The 25,076-nt window shown below is 44.2% G+C and overlaps 1 long non-coding RNA gene across 1 annotated transcript; it reads right to left on the bottom strand.

The window, feature by feature from the left end:
• Nucleotides 1-1,754: 1,754 nt before the first annotated feature.
• Nucleotides 1,755-15,919, bottom strand: LOC133368459 (uncharacterized). The gene is made up of 3 exons (XR_009758643.1): nucleotides 15,853-15,919; nucleotides 4,997-5,140; nucleotides 1,755-3,414 (listed from the first exon to the last, which is right to left on the bottom strand). It is a non-coding gene; the product is annotated as an uncharacterized LOC133368459 (long non-coding RNA).
• Between the last annotated feature and the right edge of the window lie 9,157 nt (nucleotides 15,920-25,076).

A 25,076-nucleotide genomic window follows, 5' to 3' on the forward strand; every position in this document is an offset into this window, starting at 1 on the left:
ATGGAGGTATTTTCAATTTAACATTACGGAATGCAAAAAATCCATGCTGACTATAGTATAGAGGCACTCTTGTGGCTGTATAATTATAAAAATAAAATAATAATAAATAATGTGTGAGTTCTGTTCCGCTCACTTCAAAAACCAATTGGGATTTTCAAGCATTCTTGTTGAATGCTCAAAAATGGAGGGGTTTTTTTTAAAGCGTTTGATAGGAACTCTCAAAAAAAGCCCAATTGGTTGACGCATGGGTCCCTTCCTTCCTCATTCCCCTTCCTTTGTGGAAGGTAGAAGAGATAGCAGGTAGCAGGGAGAGCTCACTTGCACACAAAACAGTTCATGAGAGATTTCTCATTCCCTAGAAATGAAGCATGGATTCTTTACATTCCATCAGATCTTTGGATATTCAACCTTTCTACCAAGCCACTGGAATGATATATTCTGAACTTCGTCATGAGTGGGTGGATTAATCTTTCAAGCTCATTCTAATCAGCATCAGACCACTTAAATAATACCCAGGGAGTGAGTCAGAGCTGGGAAAGATGCAGGTATTAATTGCCCTTCTTCCTTGCAAAAGGAACAAAAGGAAATGGAGTGCTTAGCCCTTCCCTTACCAATTACTGTCCCCCCCCCCAAAGACTCAGAGAAGGGGAGAGAGGTAGTGAAGTTGTGCTCAGGTCCTGCTTGCAGGTTTCCCATGGGCATCTGGTTGGCCACTATGAGAACAGGATGCTGGACTAGATGGGCCACTGGCCTGATCCAGCAGGGCTGTTCTTAGGGAGGGACAGAACAGCTTTGACTGTTGTGGTATTCTGGTGTAAGACTTCATTACACAGAGCTGCAGTGTAATGCGGTTTCCTGGAAGGAAAAAAAGGCATGTAAATGGAGGGAATGGACAGGGAATTCTATCAGCATCATGGTGTCCAGTCCATTTCCTGGAACAAGCAACTGGAAAGGTCCCCTATCATTCAGTTCCTTGGTTGTTTCAGAATCTTTTTCTCTGCCCTAGAGTTTTACTCCTGCATTCTGGATAGAAGAATTTTTAAAATGAATTCTGGAACTGGAGCATTTGCCAATTTGTTGCAGAATTCAGTTCTGATACACAAATATACATTTGTAAAGTTTAGGGGGAAAGCTATCTGGCCGTGATCATGCACAGGATTTCATCAAGCTGCTTTTCATGCAAGGATTTGACTGAGGCACATGAGCACTTTCTGCATCATACAAAAGAATTGTGATGCAAACATATATGCAATCATATCAAGTTTATTACTGATTTTTATTTTTAGGAGAACAAGTCATGAAGAAGCTGAAAAGGAACTGAACACTGTAGCGAACTATGCATGCATGATGCTTGGTACAAAATTTGGAAGTAAAAATAAGCAAACAATGGAAGACCCCTAACACATCTGTTTGATTTCATCAGCAAGACCAGACAATTTCAAACTCTGAAATCTGGAGAGATTCAGATGAGGAAATTTTCTGATGCATCCATACTTAAAGACTATTGCTCAGGGACTTGTAATTGAAGCAATCCCTGAGTGTGCATCTTTTAGGGATGGGTGAGAAATTTGATTCAGTTTGCATTTAAAGCTGAATCTATCAAATTTGCACTTTGCAAAACAATATGAGAACTGAAACAGCCATCCATTGAAATTTGCACTTGTGCGAATTTTGCAATCCAGTTCTCTAACCAAACAATGGTTTAAAAAATTGGAAATGTTAAGGGAAGGGGTGCATAAAAATGGATATATCAATGAAAATAACATACAAAAATGCATTATATTAGGACAAATGGCTTAAAAAACATGTACATTAGTCAAAACTGCATCTAAAGATGTGTTTATTAGGAGAAACTTGCACTACAATGCAAGAGAATATTTTTGGATACAATTTGCAAGTTGCTGCACAAATGTAGAGAACTTAATTTAAGATTGGAAAAATGTGAAATTGAGAGGACCAAAAGTGACAGATCTGTCTATCCCTAACATCCAGCAAGGGCTCCAAATAGTTGAATATGAGCCAAATCCTATGGATCCCAGGATCAGACTTTGTGCATGTACGCATGTATGTGTGTTCCCAAAAGAGGCAACCCAGTGATGGTTCACACATGCATGGCTGGCCCTTGATGGCTGCATAATAGACTCTGTTCATCCATCCAATAGTCAATCCTAAATGGCTTCTCTGAAGAGCAAATACTGTACGGCAGCAGTGGGGAACCTGTGGCCCTCCAAATATTGATGGACTCCAGCTCTCATCACCAGCATGGCCAATGGTCGAGGATGATGGGAGATGTAATCCAACAACATCTGGAGGACCACAGGTTCCTCACCCCTGCTGTACACAGAAGGGGCCTTTTGGCCTTCAGGAAGAGACATTGGAGGGGGAGGGACAGATGACTCCCTGCACCCCTGCAACACATGGAGAAAGAGTGAGTCAAGTTTCAAATTGGCTTGGAAATAGGCAGAGATTAGTAATGTAAGCAGGCTTGTTTGTTCTCTAAACACTATTAGGTAAGAGTCCAGCATCAAGAATTCTACACCCTCAGGCTGAGCAAAACAATTTTTTCCATGATGCTGAGTGATAAAAAGCTGACTCATCTCCACAGTTGCCTCTGAGTGTTCTGGTTTCATGTCTGGGGGGCTGGGAGTCCAAAGGAGAAGAAGTATGGCTGACTCCAGAGGGCACCAAAATGGAACCAATGCCAGGGCTATTTATTGGAGAACCTTCAAGGGGTCCACCGACAGGCATGTAGTTAAACTATGGCATTTTCTCCCACAGGATGGAGTGTTGGCCACCAACCTGGATGTCTTTAAAAGAGAGTGAACAAATTCATGGAGGAAAAGGCTATCAATAGCTACCTGGTATAACAGTGATGTTTTCCTACCACTGTCAGACATACTTTGCCTCTGAATACCTGTGGCTGGGAATCATGAGCAGGGAGGGTGCTGCTGTGCTCAGGTCCTGCTTCCAGGCTCTCCATAGGCATCTGGCTGGCCACAGCAAGAATAGGATGGTGGACTAGAAGGGCCACTGGTCTGATCTGGCAGGGCTCTTTTACCGCCATTTTACCACCCATTCACTCAGTTGGAGCTCTTCACAATCCCTTTTTGTTTTAACAACCCTGAACAGTTTAGCATCATCGGCAAAATCATGCTGATAGCTGGTAGCTCCATGTCAGTGGGGCAGTGGAATCCACTCCAGGTTTTAGTCCAAACGTTCAAGGAGCTGTCCATTATTCCTCACCCTTGATCATGCAGGCTGGGGCCTTGGACAGCTCCTAAATTCCAATGGCATGGAGCCGCCAGCTGCCACTGAGCAAAATACAGTTGGTATTCGCTGTTGTTGTTGCTTTCAGTCCACAGGCCGATTGTGGGGATGCAAGATAGGCCACATGTTACTAGGGATGTCAGAGAACTACAAAAACAGAAATGGAAGCAGAAATTATTGGCGTTCACTTATTCATCGCATGACCAGGATGGAAATCAATCCAACAAATACAATTGGTATTCACCGCTGTTGTTGCTTTTATTCTGCACACAATACACAATTGGTTACATCCCCCCCTTTGCACTGTGTTTCCTTAGCACTGAAATTAATGGGGTAGAGTAACATAATGGCAACATAATGTATGTGAGTTAAGTGATTCCTCCACCGCAAAACAAATCACATAAGTTAGGGTAGAAGGGAAGCTACTGCAGAGCAGAAACAGCGCTGCATGTCATGAAGAGAGGATGAGATGAACAAGGATGCCTTCTTGAATGCCTAGTCCCAAGTAATTGAGCTTTGCCCACGTTGCATCACCTCTTGCATCAAGTGTCCCCTTATGTCTGAGTTAGTCATACATTGTTGTTTTGTTTCCAAGTCCAACTAATAATATGAAAAATTATATGCAAAAAACACACATATTATATATATATAATATGTATAAAAGAGTAAAGCCCCACACAGCACTGTATTTTTACAGGACCGTTTTGTAAGTATTAATAAGTAAATATTTTATACAATTATATACATTGTTTTATGTATCTGCTTATGCGCTGGTTTTTGTTTTTTTAAGGAAACCTGGAGTGCATATGCATAGAATATTATATATATAATAATGTGAATCATCATGGATATATATGTGAGATGTATATGTGAGTATATCTGTGTTGTTTGTATTTTTAGTGAACCATGCTTTCATTGAGTTTAAACAGAAGATAAGCTTGACATGGAGTTTCAGACAATCCCAACTCTAGTCGCCATTGAAAAGTGCCATAGACATGTTTAAAATAAATAAACAAATATTGTTTCTTTCTCACAGAATGAGTGCTTTGTTTTCTCCTGGTTTGATTTACTGTTTACTCATCTGCTCTGAGCTATCTCCATCTCATTGTTAACTGCTGTTATCCTGAAGTGGTAAGTTGCACAGTGGTAAGTTGCAGATGTAATTGAAATTCAAGAAGAAGGTGTGGGCTGGGGAGGGGGGGAAGCCCATTGTTTCCCTCCCTTCTGTGCTGTGTATTACACAACCTCAGAAACTTGTTTTTCACAGTAATGGCCCAAAGCCCTTTGAGTTACTTTGAGTTCTCCAGGGTGAATTGTGGTCCGTCCCCCCACCTTCCTCTGAATTCTTATTTTTGAAACTCTGTGTTGCACAGTAACATTTCTCCCAAAAGCTAGGTTGGCAACAAGGCCCTCCGGGAACTCTTATCTTCTGTCTGACATTCCCCACATCCATAGTATGTATGTACTGCTTTCAAGTCGATTCTGACTTATGGCGACCCTGCGAATAGGGTTTTCGTGGTAAGAGGGGGTTTGCCATTGCCTCCCTCTGAGGCTGAGAGGCAGTGACTGGCCCAAGGTCACCCAGTGAGCTTCATGGCTGTGTGGGGATTTGAACCCTGGTCTCCCAGGTCCTAGTCTAACACCTTAACCACTACACCACACTGGCTCCCACATCCATACATGGAAGAAAATGTCAGGGTTCAGTCACTTCTGGCCTTTTTTTACAAACCTAAGAAGAGTATTTCTTGGTCAGCCCAAAGGTCCATCGAGTCCAGGTGTGAGGAACCCTTACAGCCCAAGGGGCGCAGTCTCTTGTGGGCAGCCTTCTGAGGGCCAGTGGGTAGATATGGCCAGAGGAAAAGTAAGTGGGGTCCTGAGGAAAAATGGGAAGGGCAAAGGTTGTAGCTCTTACTTTTGTACAGTAGGCTTCATTCCAGACAAACTAAAGTCAGATTGTACACACACTTCATGCAGACAGTGTTATTATTACAGCTAGGCAAAAGCACTTCAGGAGTGTGCAGAGCAGGGCCAGTGAAAGGTCTGGCTTGGGAGTGGGCTTTGCTGAAGGTAAGTGTCAAGGGCCAAACAGAGAAGCCCAGAGTTTCCAACCTGTGCTGTCGCCCTTGGGAAAACTACATATCCTATGGACCACAACATCATTTCTGCTGGTGTACTGCTATGCAGTACACCAGGGCAACATAAGAGAAGAGGAGAAAGAGCAGAAACCACTTCTCTTCAGTCCAAGCAACCTGCAGCTACTTGCCCTACAACTGAGGGCCAGATAAATAAAGGAAACGAGAGGGTGTTTTGGAGAGGAGGAAACTGTCAGGGCATTGGAAGGGAAGCTATAAATTCTTCTCTGGCTCAGATTCAAATCTGAGCCTGAGAAGAATTCAGAAGCTTCTAAACCTCACCTTTCCTTTGAGGTGAGCTTTTATTAGTTCCAAAATTCTTCTCCAAGCCCAGTTGGGAAGAGGTTCTCCAGCATCTCTCATCCCCATATGGAAAATGGGGGATTCAGGTTGATAGTGGCTCACTATAACCAATATGAGCTCATAGCTCAGGTGAGATTTGAACCTGAGTCTTCCCAGGTCTCCCTCTGAGCCACTCCAGTACCCCACCTCTCAAGCTCAAAGTAAAACCCTAGGACAGAAAATCAAAACACTTCTTTTAGCTAGAGAATCTCAAAATAGTTCTGATCACAGCTCAGTTCAGCCGCCTCAGGAATCTGGGTTCTGTGCCAGCCATTCTCACCTCCAGTTTATCTCGATTACTGTTTTCCAGTGGGTGTGGACAGAAATGTTGGCACTGAGCAATTAAAGACGATAAACAAGGCATCTCTACGTCACATTGAAGCCTTCAGGCAGGCTGAATGTGCCATGATTCACTCAAACCAAGCTATAAACCTCAACTGCCTTCTTTAAAAGCTGAGATAAACATTTTGGTAGCAAATATTGCTAACCTAGAAAAGCATCTTTACTTTAATCAAGAATGTCACGTGCCAGTTACTGTCCTTTGTTGTTTCAAATTCTTTAAGACTTTCTAGTGCATTTTTTATTGGGATGACATGCATGTGGAAGGAGAGCCACTGTCCATTAGCCTAACACATTGCACCATTAGGATCAGATGAGGAAGATAGATATGTATCACATTTGGTTATTCATTTGAGACTCTTGGAACAATCTGAGAACCAGGGGTGTCAGGTCTCATGGCCTAATCCAGATTCCCAAGGTTGTAGCTTCCTTCTCAGGGTCTCCAGGAAGATTTAAATATATGGGGTTGAAGCCAAAGGCAAGAAATCTGGGTGTACTGGTACTGAAGGGCAGGTGGTCTTCATGACAACTCTCATAGCCACACCCCTACTGAGACTATACAACAAACATATTTTATCAATGCAGACATTATTGCATTCCATTGTCTCCCTAAGTTGAAGTCACTTAGCAGTATACTGGTTCTGCTGGCGAAATATTTTGCACCAGTGGGATGTTGTTGCATAAGAAAATGCATAGGCAGGTTGCTGCTAACTTTGTTGCACAGTGAATTTCCACTACCACAACTGTTGCATTGGATTCCTCTACTACGCAACATTAAAGCTCACCCGTCCACTAGTGCAAGAGCCCTTCACATTAGCAGGCAGAGAATATTGTATCAGATACAGCCCGATGGCTTTAATACCAAGCCCATTTTTTTTCTCTCTCACTCCTCCACCCTGCTTAATATTCAGCTTGACTAAGAGTTCTAGTGGAGTTGAAAAGCTTGCTCACTATTTTGGGACACTTTGGTTGGCCACAGAAAAAAAACACTTTAGAACTTTTCGATTTGAAAAGTGGTGGATTCACCCTTTGCCATGCATACTACTGTAACTTGCATGTTCCTTTCCTTCAGTTACCCGGGTGAGTTCCTCTCTGAGGAAAGCTTTTATTTGGCATGCAGGGGATTGGGAAATAGCACCCCAGGTGATGACATCATCATCCTTGGTGTGAAATAAGTGGGGTCACTTTGTCCCTGCTACACTGCACCACAGCTGATTTTTCCAGGGCCTGTCCCCAACCTTCCCCACAAACGTGTTCTAAACAGTGCTGCCAGTGAACATAGAGTTATACCTGCTGACTTGTACAGTGGGATTTTGCCTGCTTTAAAGTGTTGCCATCGGCACTGTTGAAAGGTAAATTTAATAAGATTCCAGTCAGTGAATGGACATGTCTTTGCAGAGCTGGTGTAACAGAATCTGTTGAACATGTTCTACTGTCTTATAATTTGTACAGTGAATGCAGAAAGAAAATAATTTTTCCTCTATTAATGGCTTTGCCTAGGAGTATTTCTGCAAATTTGGTATTGATCTGTTTAAGGGATGTGTCATCTTCTGTTACCAGAAGTATCACAAAGGGGTTTTTTTTATCACAATGCAAATTAGGAAAAAATGCTGCCAGTCATCTGACTAAAGAACTACTTAATCTGTATTTATCTGGTTTGTAGTAATTTTCAGCAGTTTTATATGCATTTTAATTTATGTGGCTTTTTATACTGATGTTAATCTTTTGGTCTGCGACCGTAATAAATGATTCATGGGATGCTGAAGATTAAGTCCATGCAATCAGGTCTGAATGCTGACACAGTTTGATTGGGGCTATTGTAGCAGGACAAGACACTCTGGGGCTCTTGGTTATACCTGGACAGTAGTAGCCTTCATAATCTACCAGGTAGGTCAATTTGAGATTCTTTCAGTTTCTCATTTTTCCAATCATAAATTCAGTTCTCTACATTTCTGCAGCAATTTGCAGATGTTTTAAAGAAAAATAATCTGCATTTTAATGCAAATTTCTCCTAATATAGACATTTTTGCAATGAAATTTCCCCTAAAATAATGCATTTTTGTGTGTTATTTTCACCAGTATATGTATTTTATGCAGATTTTACCCCAGTATATGCATTTTTGTATATATTACTTGAAGAGATAACTGCATTTCAAAATTCAGAAAAGCACAAATTTCAAAGCATGGCTGTGTTCCAGGTCTCGTATTGTTTCTAAGAGTCCATATTAAATAGGTTCGCCTGTAAATGTGAACTGAACAGAATTTCTCCCCCATCTCTTCTACCAGGCCAATGTGGCATGGACTCTCTTTTATAACAGTATTTGTGCCAGCAACAAAAAACTGGGGGAACTGGCAGAACAGCAGGTGGAAACTGAAGAAGGGGCTAGGGTGGCCCTCTGGATTTCCTCCACCCTCCAAGCTCTGGGGCATGCTGTTTGGTTCTGGAAGAACTGATGATGCTTTAAACCAAGGGTGGGCAACCTGTGGCTTCCCAGATGTTGCTGGACTCCCAACTCCCTACAGCCCCAGTCTGCATGGCCAAGGGTCAGGAGTGATAGAGTCCAACAACATCTGGAGGGCCACAGGTTCCCCATCCCTAGGCCACATTCACACCATACATTTATTCCACTCTTATTTCACTTTATACAATCATGGTTTCCCCCAGATAATTCTGGGAACAGTAGTTTGTTAAGAACAGTAGTTGGTTAAGAATACTGAGAGGTGTTCAGAGACTCATATTCCTCTCACAGAGCTACACTTCTCAGAGCAGTTTAACAGTCAGTCCCTCTTCCCAGAGAACTTTGGAACTGTAGCTCTATCAGGTAAAGAAGGGTCTCCTAACTGCTCTCAGCACCCTTCACAAACTACCATTCCCAGGATTCTTTGGGGAAAGCCATGACTGAAGTGGAACAAATGTAGGGTGTGAATGTGTTCCTGGTCTACACCTACAGTCTCCAGAGTTCACCTACAAGTCTAATAAACAGGGCCTCAGGTTGCACACACACCATTCATTCAAAGCACATTATTTTCCCCAAAGAATGCTGCGAACTGTCATTCGTAAAGGGTGCTGGAAATTATAGCTCTGTGCAGGGTAAACTACAGTTCCTGGGATTCTTTGGGGTAAGCCATGTCCTTTAAATGTACTTTGAATGCATGGTGTGTGTTTGTGTGTACACACCCTCAGTCCCAGTAAGCCTAATGTGCTGCCACTATCTCAGAACTCACAGTGAAGTGTTTCATCACAAAGGGCAAGGGAGAGGAATGTATTGTGCTCCTGAGCATTGCCTCAGAGATTGGCCAAGAGCCTGCTCTGTGAGGGGGAAGAAGAACAAGAGAAGTTTTGTTCACTGTCGTCTAGCAACCACCTACGCTGTCCTCAAAAAACAGCCAGCCAGCCAGCCAGCCACACATTTCCCCATCTTCTTCCCCAAAACAGAGTTAATACGGGCCTGTGACTGTAGGGCTTCCTTCCTCCAGGACGAGGGCCTCTCAGATCACTCTATCTCTGTCACAGGTCCAGTTTTGCCCCACCCAGCAATCCTCCTCCATCAGTGAATTCAAAATAGTCAATAATCTGGCTCAGCTGTTTTGCTTCCTTCTGTGAAATGCGTGGAAGGATAGAGTCAGGCCACGAGCCATGCATGACCGTAGCCCAAGAGCCCATTGCTCTTTCCCAGAGTCAGCTTCTCAGTCAGGAAGCAGATACTTCTGGCTTTTTTATCACCACCTTCAATCCTGAAGGGACCAGAGACTGACATCTCTAAGGCACTCAAGAGAGCAGAGTGAATACCTAAGAGTGCCATTAGCATGCAGCCTGTCTTAAGGTTAGAAATGCGCCCAGTGTTTCAGATCTTTGTGCCAAGTTTTCCTGGGGGCAGTAATCAACAGTGACATCTTCGCCCTGTAGAACTCAGCATGCCTTTTGTTGACCAAAAATAAAAAGCGCTTGCTCTTTGGACCGTCTGAGTTAATAACTGTTCTTGACTTGACTCACGATTGAAGAGACAATGCCAACGCCTGGCCCAACGCCCTGGAGCACCTGAGATACTGTGATCCTCTGTGCTGCCCCTGACCCCCAAACATCCTGTTCTCGTCCTGTTCTTTCAACACAATTGCATTATTTGGCCTGAAGTTCATGGGGCCCCATTGCTGAAATGGTATCTTCTGTTTCATCATCAAATCCAGGTTAAATTACATATGGCTTGTTTCTATGTGGCAGTCCTCTGGTTTGCTATGGTCTATATCTCCCAAACTCTGGTTTAAGTAGGAGCAGAGTTGTCGTCATCCAGGGTCTTGAGGGATTTTTAGACCCTTTACACTTCGGGGAGCAGGGTCCCTATCTCTCTAGCATCCTATGAGCCAATCAGCATGAAAGGGGAGTATGTTAGCCACTGAGAAGAGTCTTCTAACATGCTTCTTTGGCACTTCCTGCAGAATGAAGCCAATCTAAGTGCAAGAAGGTGAGACTCTTCTCAGCAGCTAACACTCTCCTTTCATGCTTATTGGCTCCTAGGGATGTCTGTTGTGGGAGAAGGCATTAACAAAGATCTCATTACCAACTCAGCAGCAAAAAAGGGGAGGGGGCATGGCTGTGACTAACATGAAGGGACCCCACATTTCTGAATTTGCCGCTATACTACTTAGTAGGAGATTTTCTAAAATTAGCTCTAGAATGGAAGCACTCCTAGGAGACCCCTATTCCCCTCACACAGCTACAATTCCTGGAGTGGTTTAACAGTATTATCTTCAGATCTTTAAATTTATTTGTGTTCTTTTTCCTCATCACTCTACCAAATCTTTTCTCTTGGCTGACCCTCAGCTTCTTCTGATTCATACACCTATCTGATTCATACACCTATCTTTTGCTGCCCTTTTTCTCTAGGATTCCTTCCCAGCAACAGAAAATATTCTCATTCTGGCCTCTCCTTTTCCCTTCTATTTAATTGCATCCCTTCCTTTTGATTAATTGTCTTCTATTTTTCAATTGGAAGTCAACGACAGGGTTTCTCCTCTTTTTAATAATAATAATAATAATAATAATAATAATAATAATAACAATAATAATAAACTACCCCACCCTTTTTCCAATAGGACTCAGAGCGGCTTACAACTAAAAACAACACCATTAAAACATACAGAAGTATACAATTAAAAAAGAATTAAACTATGAGAAAAATTAAAACCATAAAACATACATAAAAACAGCGGACAATTTAAAATAATAAAATATTAAAATATTTAAAATAATAAAATTAGATAATATAGTCACCAATCCTATGACACTTAATCCTGCTCGTTCTCTATCCCAAATGCCCGTTGAAATAAAACAGTCTTTACTTGTCGCCGGAAGGACGACAAGGAGGGAGCTAATCGCACCTCACTCGGAAGGGAGTTCCACAACCTAGGGGCGGCCACCGAAAAGGCCCTATCTTGTGTCCGCGTCATATGTACTTGCGAAGGTGTGGGGAGCACAAGAAAGGCCTCACCTGAAGATCTCAAATCCCGGACAGATTCATGTAGGGAGATATGATCTGTCAAATAACCTGCACCTGAACCGTATAGGGCTTTGTAGGTCAAAACCAGCACTTTGAATTGTGACCAGAAACAAATTGGCAGCCAGTGGAGCTGTTGTAACAGGGGAGTTGTATGGTCCCTGTAACCAGCCTCGGTTAGCACTCTGGCTGCAGCTCTTTGTACCAATTTAAGTTTCCAAACAGTCTTCAACGGCAGCCCAAGGTAGAGCACGTTACAGTAGTCTAAGCGGGATGTAACCAAGGCATGCATCACCCTAGTCAGATCAGGTAGCTCCAGGAACGGGCGCAGCTGGTGCACCAGTTTTAATTGGGCAAATGCGCTCCTGGATACAGCAGTAATCTGGGCCTCCAAATTCAAAGCTGAGTCCAGGAGTACACCTAAACTGTGAACCTGAGACTTCAGGGGGAGTGCGACCCCATCCAGCACCAGTTGAATCCCTATTCCCTGATCTACCCTCCGACTGACCTCTGTTTTATCAGGATTTAATCTCAACTTGTTTGCCCTCATCCAGTCCATCACTGATGCCAGGCACTGGTTTAGGACCTGTACGGCTTCCTTGGCTTCAGGTGGAAAAGAGAAATAGAATTGAGTGTCATTAGCATACTGATGGCACCGAACCCCGGACAACCTCTCCCAGCGGTTTCATGTAGATGTTAAATAACATGGGGGACAAAACTGAACCCTGGGGACCCCATAGGTCAATGGCCAGGGGGTCAAGCAGGAGTCCCCCAGTACCACCTTCTGGGTTCAGTCCTCCAGGAAGGACTGGAGCCACTGTAAGACAGTGCCCCCAAGTCCTATCTCGGCAACGCAGCCCAGAAGGATACCATGATTGATGGTATCGAAACCCGCTGAGAGGTCCAGTAGAAGCAACAGAGACACACTCCCCCTGTCCAGTTCTCTGCATAGGTCATCCACCAAGGTGGCCAAAGCCGTCTCTGTCCCATAGCCAGGCCTGAAACCAGATTGAAATGGATCCAGATAATCTGTATCATCCAGGAATCTCTGGAGTTGGGCGACCACCACACGCTCTATTATCTTGCTTAAAAATAGAATATTGGACACTGGCCGGTAGTTACCTAGTAAAGAGGGATCCAGGGAGGGCTTTTTCAGCAGTGGTCTTATAACTGCCTCCTTTAAGCATGATGGAATTCTGCCTTGTTGTAGAGAGGCACTAACTACTCCCCTGACCCAATCGACCAGTCCCCCTCTGGTACTTCTAATGAGTCAGGAAGGGCAAGGGTCCAGTACACAAGTGGTGGTATGCGCCGCTCTAAGGATCTTGTCCACATCCTCAGGCAAAACAAGTTGAAAAGGATCCATTTTAATTGGACATACAGGTGCCAAAGTTACATCCTCAGAGACTGTATCAATTTTAGCGTCCAAGTCAGAGTGAATCTGAGCGACTTTGTCTGCAAAGTGCTGTGCAAATTCTTGACAGAGGTCTGCTGAGTGGTCAGAATTACCCTCATGGGGGCTGGAATTTAAAAGCCCCCTAACCACTCAAAACAGTTCTGCTGGACGACTCCCAGCAGACGCAATGGAGGCCGAGAAGAAAGATTTCTTCTTAGCCCGTACTGCCTCGGAGTAGGCCTTCAAATAGCCTCTAGCCCGAGATCGATCAGCTTTGCTCCGAGTCTTCCGCCAATGTTGCTCTAGTCCCCGTCTGACACGTTTCATCACCACCAGCTCCTTGGAAAACCATGGGGCCGGTTTGGCTCCACTCCGAAAGAGGGGACGCTTGGGAGCGATCGTGTCCACCGCCCTGGCCATTTCTCTATTCCAGGGGTCAACCAGGGCTTCGACAGGATCGCCTGCCAAGGTGACAGGAAAATCTCCAAGGGCCGTCAGGAAACCATCCGGATCCATCAGCCTTCTGGGATGGACCATTCTAATCGGTCCCCCTCCCCTGCAGAGGTTCTGAGTCCCAGTGAGTCTAAACCCGACCAGGTAGTGATCTGTCCATGACAACGGAACCACCGCAAGTTCTTCCACACCAAGATCACCGTCATCCCGACCAACACAGAAAACAAGGTCGAGGGTGTGACCAGCAACATGAGTGGGGCCAGATACTACTTGGGACAGACCCATGGTTGTCATGGAGGCCATGAAGTCCTGAGCGACTCCCAACAGAGCAGTCTCAGCGTGGATGTTGAAGTCACCCAGTACCACAAGCCGAGGGGACTCCAACACCAACCCCGAGACTACCCCGGCTAGCTCAGGTAGGGAGACTGTGGAGCAGTGGGGTGGGCGGTACACCAACAGAATCCCTATTCTGTCCTGGCCACCTAACTTCAAGTACACACACTCGAACCCTGAGAACTGTGGGAGAGGGCACTTGGTCAGGGGGATAGTGTCACGATAGACCACTGCGACCCCACCTCCCCATCCCCCAGGTCTCGGCTGCTGCTGTACTGAAAAACCAGGTGGACAAAGCTGGGAGAGATTAACCCCCCCAGCTTCATCTTTTTAACTCAATCCTTGCTTTCTGGGTGGCTTTTCAGGCCCTTTAAAAATAATCTGTTATTGTTAGCAGGGTTAGGGAATGGGGTTCACTGTTCTGTAACAGTGTTCGTCTTTTGATTGTGTAACCATTACTCAAACTTGGTCCACAGTGGTTCACATTTTGTTAAATTTATATGAACTTGAGTGGGTATGGCAATTTGTGAAAATAACACTATTGTTTTTTATTCTCCTGATGGTGGTGTTTATAGAATGAATATATTCCTATATTTTTCACTATCTACAGTATTGCTAGTGCTATTGATTGCCCATCATCAAGTTGCCATCTGCCCCAAGGGTGGAAACAAAACAAAAGATTTAAAATCATTGTCTGTGTGTGAATGGCACAAATCATCAGCCATCTCCTGTGGGAGGGTGGGAACATTTGCAAAGCATGTTTTATTTACTTTTCCTTGGAAACAAAATACTTCACTTTGGTCATTACTGCAAAATTAATACAACAGTGGAAGTCAACTGAAGGAGGATTGAAATGACATAAAAAGACAGAAACGAAATCAATAAATCATTTATTTAAAGCATTTTTAGAACAAAAACGTATGTTGCATTTAGATTTCTCAAATAAAACACCATTTGTTTGTAAACATCTTTTTTTAAAAAAAGAAATCCTTTTCTTTTTAAAAACTGTATGCAAACCAATTTATAATATAAATAAGCAACATTAAAATGAATGTTATATGAATTGATAATGAGAGATGAGACTAAAGAAAACTTGTGTACTTCAGAATGCCCTCAATTTTATACAACAGTGTATGAGACTGTGACTCTGAGAAGCTCACAGAATCATTCTTTCTTTTAACATTTATTTGCTTATGTATATTTATAAAGCTACTAGTACCATTAACAGAGCCGGCTCCAGGTTTCTGGGGGGCCCTGGCCATAGGGTGTCAGAGGGCCCCTTGGCCCCACCTCTTAAACCACACCCTTCCACCTTGGCTCCTCCCCTTTAAACTTAAAACTTGGTTAAACTAAAACAAAGAGAACCAGTGTGGCATAGTGGTTAGAGTGTTGGACTACGACATGGAGACCAGGGTTCGAATCCCCACACAGCCTTGAAGCTCACTGGGTGACCTTGGGCCACTCACTGCCTCTCAGCCTCAGAGGGAGGCAATGGTAAACCCCCTCTGAATACCGCTTACCATGAAAACCCTATTCATAGGGTCGTCATAAGTCGGGATCGACTTAGAGGCCGTCCATTTCCATTTTTCAAACGAAAACAAAATTTTAGTTATGATATGACAACACCTTATTGTAAAAACAGAAACAAAAAACTTTAGTATCTCATTAGGTGCCTTTTAAATGCCTCTAAGTTATACTGTTGACAAAAATTAGAGGTATAACTTACAGTGCAATCCAATACATATCTACTCAGAAGTTAACTCCATTGGATTCAATAGGACCTACTCCCAGGTAAGTGTGTATTGGATTGCAGCCTTAATCTGCAATCCTATGCACACTTACCTGCCACCCTGGGCTCCTTTGAGAGAAAGGGTGTGATATAAACTGAATAAATAAAAAAATAGACTGATTGGGCCTTATATCCAAGTAGACATAGGATTGCACTGACAGAGATAGAACTTGAGACATAACTTAGATGTAAACAGAAAGTGTGCATAACTTAAACAACCATCATAAATTTTACCTCTTCCCGTGCAATTTTCAGAAAATTAACAGGCAACTAAAACACGTTCCGCCCAATTTTTTCAGTAGTGCTCACCTCCAGACCATGAGAAAAGCACACATGCTGGGCTAGCAAGGGGGAGGCAACCAAAGAACTTCTGCCAGATCAGAGACAGGCAAGACAAGAGAGGACTTAGTAGCATCCACCTACCGACAACTCCTCCAAGGAACAGTACAAGAAAATAACACCACCGCATGCATGCAAATACAGAACTCAAGTTCATCTGCACGCTACCTCCACCCGCTTCAGGAAGAAACCAGCACAAGAAGCCAGCCCCCTTTCATAACTCTCTTCACCATGTAATAAAGAAACAACACAGATATTAATTTTAGAAAGGGAGTGAGAGAGAGGAAGAAACATCTGCCAGTGAAAAGTGTTAACTGGGGCTGCAGTCCTATGCACATTTGCCTGGGAGGGGGGAAGCCCTATGAAACTTAGGCACATAAGGATTGTAATTTTGTGTGTTTGCTTTCAAGTTTGCTTCCTCCCCCTCTAGCCTGTCCCGAGTGCCTTCCTCTACACATGCACGTTGGCAAAGCAAAGCCCCCTCCACCTCTTAAGGGGGGGTAGGAAAGAGAAGCATCACCAGGCTGAGCCTCTCTTGAGCCTTGATCCAGGTACGTGTTGAAAGCAAATGCAACAGTTCCAAAAAGGACACATGTGAATGGGCTTTCAAAGTCAACTCCTTCCAAAGGCTAGGCTTGCCCTTGCAGCAAAGGACTTTAGAAAAAAGCCATTAAAAGTTTGCAAGGTGGTATGCCAAATATACATGAACATGGGCAGTGCTTTTTTTGTTATTGTTTTTTATATGAAAATGAAATGGACTGCCTTCAAGTCGATTCCAACTTATGTTTTCATGGTAAGCAGTATTCAGAGGTAGTTTACCATTGCCTTCCTCCGAGGCTAAGAGGCAGTGACTGGGCTAAGGTCATCAGTGAGCTTCATGGATGTGTGGGGATTCAAATGTAGTCCAACACCTTAACCACTACACCACACTGGCTCTCTGTTTATATATATATATATGAGGTCCTACTCATATCTCAATAAATTGAAAAAATCCTCTCCCACCCCTGCCTTCTCCCTGCACCCCTCCCCCTTTGCTACTGAATTTGTGATGAACTTTTAATAAAAAGGGGAGAGAAAATATGACTGAAAATACTTGCTTTGCAAGAGGGTCCCTTGCCTCACTGTGCTTTTGCTGGCAGCTGCTATTGCTTTTCATTCCAGCAAGTGGAGAGCCGCAAAAGGTCTTCCTTGGGCCCTTTGAGTTCGCTCGAGAGCCGGAAGTGTATGCATGCCTCTCCTTCTTGCTCAATACGGTGATCCTTCCCTCTTGAAGGAGGAGAAACATCCCAGCCGACTCTGAAGGGAAAGATCGAGGCTTTGAGGGGAAAGAAGATAGAGGTGGCAGCAGCAGCAGCAAAAAGAGAAATGCAACTAATTATAGTGCTCCAAAACGGCTTCCTTGTGCCTTTCGCAACTGCTCCTCTCTTGGTAGCACAACAGAGAGCCGGAAGTGTATGAGTGCCTCTCCTCCTCCTTCCCTCTTGGAGGAGGAGGAGAAGACTAGGCATGCACAGAAGGAGGAAGCTTCCGAGCTGGCTCTGAGGGGAAAGATCAAGATCGAGGCTTTGAGGGGAAGTATTAAGGTGGCGGTGGCAAAAGGAGAAGCGCTGGGGTGGCAGGGATGGGCTGAGGCTGGTGAAGGGGCCCTGTGAGGCTCCTGGGCCCTCGGCCAGTGCCCAACCTGGCCGCCCTTTAGAACCAGCCCTGACCATTAAGCATTACTACCTTAACTTCCACACACACACACACACAGTCGTGTAGTGGACAGCTATATAGGTAGGGAGACAGGGTAAGAAACATAAAAATGAATGCTAATGGCTACCATCATCACCTCAATAAAACAGAGTTCAGTGGTATACACATTTCAGCAGGGTAACTCCAGAACAATGACAACAAACAGAGTAACAGTATAAGAAATCATCATTAAATATGTCCTGGGTTCATAAACAGCGTTCTCAAGTTGATCATAATTCTTTCTCTTTTTTTAATGGTATCATGAAAGATCACTAGTGCTTGCATGGAAAGCTCTCTCTGTAGCAAACAGCTAATCAGGGTCAGAGGTGTAGTCGTCCTGGGTCCCAGGGAGTCTTCGATCCCTTATTTTGGGGGGAGCAGGTCCCAGCAGGGTCCCTATGTTTTCAATGTCCTTTCCTGGTGATTGGAGCCAGAGTGAAAGGAGGCGTCAGCCACTGAGTAGCCTCTTTTCAGCAAAGGAAATTCCTAACCTTACAGCACCTTATGAGCATGGGGGTTGGGATGGATGATTCCTGTGGGTCACCTTTCCAGCCTCTGATTTGGAATCCTGTGCCTTGGAATGAGGAACTCTCTGCTGGTCAAATGAGTCTTTTGTTAACCAAATAGATTGGCCAGGTAAGATAATGGGCCGATCAGTTGCCCAGCAACAAAGAATGGGCCAGGGAGACCCCTTTTGTCATTTAAACTCTGCAGGAGAGCCTCCCCCCCACTCCTGGCAGCTAGCAGAAGTTGTGCTTGTAGTTTTAGTGTGTCTAGAGAATTGCTGGGAACTGGAAGGCAGAGAGAGACTGGCTCTCTGCACCATGGCCTTTGGGGTGCCTCCCGCAACCCAGGTGGAAAAGCTGGGTATAGGACTGCTGATTCTTGAGCTCAGGTTGGAATGTGTGTAAATAAACAAACCATATTTCATAAAGACACCACAGTCTCCGCTGACCTTCTTCCCAAAGAAAACCAAACTCTGGAGGAGCGCAGGGACCCCCGAAATCTCACCGCTTGGAGATTGGGGGAGGCGCACAACAATATATATGCCCAGGTACATGCACAGAAAATAGTAGATCTCGCTGAAATGCAATAAATGGAGATCTGCACTGATCTTTGCAATGCATCACTAAGGGAAAGTACTCCAAACAAAGTAAGAGACTGAAAGCGAATTTTATTGCATAATCTTAGAAGGGAGAGTGGCTGTGAGGGGGTGTGGTGAGACTATCATGAAGGGGCCCTGCACTTCTGAATTTGCCACTACACTACTGATCAGGGTAACATTTCCACTTTTAGCACCCAAGTTTTGAACCTAACATTTTGAATTCAAACTTTCAAATCCAGATTTTGAACATGACATTTCCCTGTCAAACTTCAAGAGCTTTAGAGCGTTGGCAATCTCTTGACTGTTTTGGCAGGCACCAACTCTCATCAGCTATTAGCTATCTAATGCTGAGTGAAAATCACACACACACATTTCCATGGCCCCATTTGCAGGCTGTGAAGGTGGGGGAGACATTTCAGCTATTTATAGGGACAGCGAGACAGTTTCAAAGGCAGAGGCTAATATTCCTCCGTGCTCCACTCAGGGTAGTCATTCCCAGAACATGGGGTCCGCCCGATGCTGCTAGACTACATCACTGTTCCTCCCTGACAAGTGAACAGGCTGGCTGGGGCTGATGGGATCAGAATCAGCTCTTAATGGTTTCAGGCAGGACTTTTTTCCAGCCCACAGTCCTGTCCTGCCTGACCAGGCTCCTTAAGGAAGCGAGAGACTCCCCAGCAGAAACACAAGTGAGGGCAGCACAAGGGCAGTGTTCAGAGTCAATCCAAAGTCAGAGTCTAACTCAAAACCAAAAGGGGCAGGCAAGAATCGGGGCCCATCCATACTAGGGTTGCCAGGCTCAGGGCCTGAGACTGATCCTGTATCTTTAGGAGAAGAGATAGTCAGCCAAGTGCAGGTGTCCTTTCAACATTGTAATGGGAAAAACTACAAGGTGGAATTCTCCCTTCCCCCTGCACACCTTTTAAAGGTACAGAAGACCTCTTAGAGGCTGACTCTCCCTTCTCCTAAAGATACAAGATCAGCCTTGGGCCCTAAGCCTGGCAACCCTAATCCATACCTAACTGCAAAATCCGCATTTTCCACATTCGGTTGGTGGCCTCGAGCTCCATACATGTCCTGTTTGTGGTCAGATTATTGTGAAAACCTGATGATCAAGTGTCCATACGGGTGGGCTTTTTTTTTCTAAATTGCTTTAGCATTGGCCACTCCCCTAAGTCCACCCCTTTACAGTTATTGGTCCATAACAGTTGTTTGCTGTTCATGCACTTTTTCCGAAGAGCGCAGAAACATATATTAATTAAAAACCACAGAAATAACCAAAGCCTTAAAACATATTAAAAGAGAGGCTTGCGGAGTTGGGAGTTGGAGGCACTGCTTGGCAGTGGTTCCGCTCCTACTTAGCGGGTCGTCTCCAGAAGATAGTGCTTGGGGAACATTGCTCGACACCGTGGGTTCTCCAATGTGGGGTCCCGCAGGGTTTGGTTCTGTCTCCCATGCTTTTTAACATTTATATGAAGCCGCTGGGGGCGGTCATCAGGAGTTTTGGAGTGCGTTGTCATCAGTATGCTGATGACACGCAGCTCTACTTCTCCTTTACATCTTCTTCAGGTGAGGCAGTCGACATGCTGAACCGTTGCCTGGCTGCGACAATGGACTAGATGAGAACTAACAAACTGAGACTCAATCCTGACAAGACTGAGATGCTGTTGGTGGATGGTTTCTCTGATCGGATGGTGGATATATACCCTGTCCTGGATGGGGTTACACTCCCCCTAAAGGAACAGGTGCGTAGTCTGGGAGTCATCTTAGACTCTTCCCTCACACTTGAGGCTCATGTAGCCTCGGTGGCCCGGAATGCGTTCTACCAACTTCGGTTGGTAGCCCAGCTACGTCCCTATCTGAGTAAGGAGGACCTCACATCAGTGGTACATGCTATGGTAACCTTGCGTCTGGACTACTGCAATGAGCTTTACGTAGGGCTACCTTTGAAGATGATTCGGAAGCTACAGCTAGTGCAAAATGCGGCGGCCAGACTGCTAACAAGAACTAAGCGGTCTGAGCATATAACACCTGAGGTAGCCCGTTTGCACTGGCTTCCAATATGCTTCCGGGCCAGATTCAAAGTGTTGGTACTTACCTATAAAGCCTTATACGGCACGGGACCACGATATCTGTCGGAACGCCTCTCCCGATATGAACCGGCCCGTACACTACGGTCTACTACGAAGGCCCTCCTCCGGGTTCCGACTCATAGGGAAGCCCGGATAGTGGTGACAAGATCTAGGGCCTTCTCAGTGGTGGCCCCCGAACTATGGAATGGTCTCCCCGAGGAGGTGCGCCTGGCGCCGACACTATCATCTTTTCGGTGCCAGGTTAAAACCTTTCTCTTCTCTGAGGCATTTTAATTCCTGTTAATTCTAAATTATTATATTTTGATTTTAGACTGTACAGTTTTTTGTACAGTTTTGTATTGTGATATACTGTATTGTGTTATTTTTATTGTATTTTTAATGTTCACCGCCCAGAGAGCTGTTGCTAGTCGGGCGGTATATAAGCTTAATAAAATAAAAATAAATAAATAAATAAATAAAAGGCAGCAGCAGCAAAAAAAACAACACCCTTACTTATTTGTCAAATATTGAAAACAAATACCTGATTTAACTTCAGCTTCCTGTGTGTGTGTGTGTGTGTGTGTGTGTGTGTGTGTGTGTGTGTGTTGCTGGTATCTTTAATGTGTTTTAAGGTTTTTGTCACTTCTATGGTTTTTAATTAATGTAATTGAAAGCATGGACAGGAGTAACAAAAATGTTATAATTCATGAAAGGCATGAGTTCTGGAGGGGGATAGTGCATAGCCTCTGAAAGGGGGGGGCAAGATCCAACAGCAGAAAAAGCTTTGACAACATGTCAGAAGCACACTAATGCACATCTTCCCCCCTCCCCCCTATGAATTGATAACAGTCCAGAAACAGATTTCCCCGCAGTGTCTCATGCAGCTTTTCACAGAATCAGGCTCTTAGTGATTATTTAATCATATGCTTGTTTTACAGATTTTTTTCCCCCTTGGGCTTGAAACAGATTCCTTTTTTAAAAACAACCACAATAAATCACTGTTTTAATTCAAGTAATTCAATTACTTTGAAGGCAGCATGTCTCATTTTCTCTCCCCCAGTTCCAGCTGCCTAGCGCTGCCTGCTAGTTGTAGTACATGGTGCAAAGTTGTTTATGATGTAGCTGTCAGCACGCCGTCACCTTGTGGAGGGAGCAGTTTAAGAGGACCTGGATCAAATTAGCTGATCAGGTGCAGGCAGCACATTGGGATGCAGGGAGACGCCTGGCGGCAGCCTCTCTACCTCAACTAAGAGAATTGATGGAAGCTTGCAGCTTCTGCAAGCAGGAAGTATCTTGGATAGGTCTTTTCCTCTTTTTGTTACACACCACACCCTGACAATAGAGCCTGTGTTGTTCCTGAAGACTTTCTACCCTGCTTGATGACTGCGACATGCATGCCTGGACAGACACTGAGTCTGCTCTAGCAAGCACTCAGGAAGAAATTAATACAATACATGTAACCTGCCTTCAAACCACTGAGGGCATGAAATTCTAAACTGGCTCGGAGTAAAATAGAGTTCAAGGGCAGCGTAGCTCAGTGCTAGAGCACTCATATTGTATGCAGAGGGTCCCAGGTTTAATCCTCAGCATCTCAGGGTACGGCAAAGAATTCTCCAGAGAGCCGCTCCCAATACCCCCCCCAAGTTTTTTCCCCACAGACCACTTGGAAATTGCTGAGGGTCTTGGTGGACCACTGAACCCTTTCCACGACTCCACAGACCACAGTATGGGAAGCCCTGGTGTGCGTGATACTGAGCCAAATGTTTGGCTGCATGATATAAAGCGGCCTCCTATGTTCAACTTATTCCATACCGTGGTTTTGTCTGTTATTGGTGCTTTAGTTTTGATATCAATTTTAATCTTTAAACTGTGGTTTTTATGGTGTTTTATGGTGTTGTGTATGCTATTGTGAGAAGGGAAGCCATGAAAGAGTTTACAAACCCTGCAGATAATTAAAATGAAATGAAACTTTGCATTCGGTGGGCTGATTCAAGCAATCGCATGGGCAAAAATTCTCTTTGCTCAGTGGAAGAGCGGATTTCTATTTTCAGGTGGAAAGCAATGTGCTTCTGAATGCCAGCTGCTGGGAATCTCAAGTGGGGAGAGTGCTGCTGTTGCACTTAGGTCCTGCTTGTGGGCTTCCTATAGGCATCTGACTGGCCACTGTGAAAACAGGCTGCTGGACTAGATGCCTTTTGTCTAAATCAGCAGGATTCTTTTTAGGTTCTTATGTTCTAGTGTTTGGCCTGAGATCTCCATCATGTATACGCTTATTATATTCCTATGTTCTTAAGAAACAGTTAATGCAGAATCACAGGCCTATGTGTAGGGCATCTATAGTTAGGTTTGTGGTACAGATGGTATATATTCTTACTCTTCTGCCATGCAAACTGAGGCCACATCTACACTATATATTTAAAGCACAGTGATGCCACTTTAAGTAATCATGGCCAACACTGTTATCTTTTTGGCCCCAGGTCAAGACTTTCCTCTTCTCCCAGGCATTTTAGCATGTGTTTTTAATTTTTTTTAATGTGTTTTTAAATTTGTATATTTGTTTTTGAGAGCTTCAGCTATGGGGCGGTATAATGGCTTCCCCCAAAGTGTTGTTTTTGAAGGATTCCATTATTATTATTCTTTAAACAGTCATGGCTTCCCCCAAAGATTCCTGGGAAGTGTAGTTTGTGAAGGGTACTGAGAGTTGTTAGGAGACCCTCTCTTCCTCTCACGGAGCTACAAATCTACAAAGGATTGCTTGTTAAACCACTCTGGGAATTGTAGCTCTGTGAGGGGAATAGGGGTCTCCTAACAACTCTCAGCACCCTTCACAAACTACACTTCCCAGAATTCTTTGGGGGAAGTCATGACTGTTTAAAGTGGAATAATATCACTTAAAATGTATGGTGTGAGTGTGGCCCCAGTCTAGGGCCCCATGAAGCCTGACAGTCCCTCTGGGTGTATACCTGAAAATGTAAAGTATGACTGCAGCAGAAATGTGCATCCTAAAGGCACACCTATCAGGGAGCCTGGAGAGGCTGTGGCGTAGGGCCAATTCTTGTAATATGTTGGATTTTTTTAGGTCTACACTTATGAGTGGTAAGCGGCGGTAACGCAGCTGAAGCTCTGCTCACAGCTGGAGTTCGATTCCAACGGAAGGAGGAAGTCGAATCTTGGTAAAAGGGGTCGAGGTCCACTCAGCCTTCCATCCATCCGTGGTCGGTAAAATGAGTACCCGGCATATGCTGGGGGGTAAAGAAAGGCCGGGGAAGGAACTGGCAATCCCACCCCATATATACGGTCTGCCTAGTAAATGTTGCAAGACATCACCCTAAGAGTCGGAAACGACTCGCACTACAAGTGCAGGGACACCTTTACCTATATATTTTTTATCCTGCCCTTCTTCCCAAAGGAACACACACATGCACATATATACACTTAAGAACGTGACTTTTTAATACAACCAAATGTGTAGTGATGTAAACTCACTAGAAGCCAGGATTGGTGTGTCTCCCACACTGTTCCTGTTTTCTGGTCCCTGGTCTGTCTCGCTCTCACTCTCCCCTGCAGTTAAATTTGAGTTGGGGAGTGGCATAATCCATTATGCAAATAGATTTAAATGCTCATGTGTATAAATCTTAAGGCATAATGCATTGCATAGCCTGATGTTACACCCAATGTAGAGATATATTTTGAAGTGTTGATAACTAGAGTTGTCATCAAAATTCACCTAGAAACAGCCATCAGGCGCTCATTAATGCTGACCAGAATCAAAGGTGAGCTTTTATAATTTATTTATTTATTTAAAATATTTCTATCCCTCCCTTCTACCCTATAATAGGGCACTTGGGGCAGCTTACAAAAATAAAATCAGACATGTACATAATAAAATTGTAAGCAGTAAAATCACAAAAACATTAAAATAAATTAAAATACATAAAATACAATTAAAATGCATAAAATACAATTTATGTATGTATGTATACACACACACACACACATATATATATATATATGTAGGGATTGGTACTAAAGGGACTACAAAGGTAAAATTTAACGTAGAAGACATAAAATCAGTGTCAGGCTCTATTTTCAGTCCCTCCCAAAGGCTGTCCGGAACAAGCTCCAAGATGGTAGAAAGGAGCTTCAGGAGCAGATTTGGAGGGTGGTAGTGAGGACCCCAACTCCTGTGGCCCCCAATCATTTCCCTCCCCCTGAAACCTCCCCCATAGATGAAGCATGAGTAAAAACCCTGTAGGAGTAAAATTGGGGCATCGAAACAGAAA

The sequence above is a fragment of the Rhineura floridana genome, chromosome 12 (assembly GCF_030035675.1).
Source record: "Rhineura floridana isolate rRhiFlo1 chromosome 12, rRhiFlo1.hap2, whole genome shotgun sequence".
Classification (NCBI taxonomy): Eukaryota; Metazoa; Chordata; class Lepidosauria; order Squamata; family Rhineuridae; genus Rhineura; species Rhineura floridana.